Here is a 1,541-nt window from a genome sequence, read left to right as displayed (position 1 = left end):
AAGGAAGACCACCATAAAAAAGAAGGAAGGACCACCATAAAAAAGAAGGAAGGACCACCACCAAAAAAAGGAGGGACCACAAAAAAGGAGGACCACCATAAAAAAGAAAGGAGGGACCACAAAAAAAAGGAGGAGCACCATAAAGAAAAAGGAGGGACCATAAAAAAAAAGGAGGGACCACCATAAAAAAGAAGGATCACCATAAAAAAGAAGGAAGGACCACCACCAAAAAAGGAGGGACCACAAAAAAGAAAGGGGGACCACCATAAAAAGAAGGGGGACGACCACCAAAGGAGGGACCACCACCAAAAAAGAGGAGGGACCACAAAAAAGAAGGGGGACCACCACAAAAAAAAAAAGAAAAAAGAGGAGGGACCACAAAAAAAGGGGGACACCATAAGAAAAAAGAAGGACCACAAAAAAGAACGGAGGACCACCACAAAAAAAAGGAGGGACCACCACAAAAAAAAAAAAAGGGAGGGACCATCAGGAGCACGTGGGGGTCACCGAGCTTGGCAGCCCCAAAAGGAGAGGGCATGGTGGGGCACTATGGTCACCCCAACCCTCCCACACACCCCCGGGCTTTTGATGCCTGTAGGATCTCCACAGCTTGGTCCAGGCTGGTGCCACCCTTGAAGAAGACCTCGGGCAGGTGGTTTGGCCTGAATGCACCCATGAAACAGTTAAATTTGAAACGTTTCATTTCTCCTCCCCTTGGCCAGCAGCTCCTTGCATGGAAAGGCCAGGCCTGTCCCACTGGTCCAACAAAACACCCTGGGGGCGGGTAAAGCTGCTTGGACCTCCAAGACGTTTTAACCCCTGGGGTGCTGGGTGCTGTAGGGGAGCTGAGCATCCCCCAAGAAGCCGTGTCCCGCATCTTGACAGCTCTTCCTCGCCGTGGGAGGACTTTATGCGTTCTTCATGAGCAGATGGTGAGATGGAGTCACACCACGCAGCCTCCTGGCCCGGCAGCAGCTCGCCGCATGCCCTGGGCCAGCGCGTGGCCTCTTTACGCAGCACCCCGAGGTCCCTGGGGGAAACTGAGGCACCGCCTGCCTGCAGAAGTCCCATCAGCCCATCGCTGCCCAAGCACGAGGCTGCAGACCAGGTTTATTGTCCATGGAGAGTTGATAGAAAGGAAGCTTACAAAATAAATAAATATCTATATACGCCTATATACAGTCCACGTCCCCCCCTCTCCACGGAGAGACCTCATGGCACGCATGCAAAAGCACTTTGAAGCACAAATTAGCGCAACGACTTATTACAAACCACCGTGTGGGGAAGGCTCGGGTGCCTCCAGGAAGGTCGCTCCCCAAATTGCCACCTCCGCTCCTTCCCCGTAAATGCCAGCATCCCGTCAGCGGTGCCGCACTGGATCCCAACCCCAGCCCGTCGGTGGCATCCCAGCCTGGTCCAACCAGCCCTCGTGCCCCACTTGGGCTGCCCACCCCACCCCATGAGTACAGTCCTTGGCCACCGTGTCCCCAAGCTCTTCCCAGTCCAATCTGCTCAGTTCGTGTCCCTTCCAGTCTGAGACT

Source organism: Charadrius vociferus, unplaced genomic scaffold (genome assembly GCF_000708025.1).
Source record: "Charadrius vociferus isolate BGI_N301 unplaced genomic scaffold, ASM70802v2 scaffold933, whole genome shotgun sequence".
NCBI classification, from domain to species: domain Eukaryota; kingdom Metazoa; phylum Chordata; class Aves; order Charadriiformes; family Charadriidae; genus Charadrius; species Charadrius vociferus.
The sequence above is the reverse complement of the archived record's forward strand: the minus strand, read 5'-3'. Positions refer to the sequence as shown.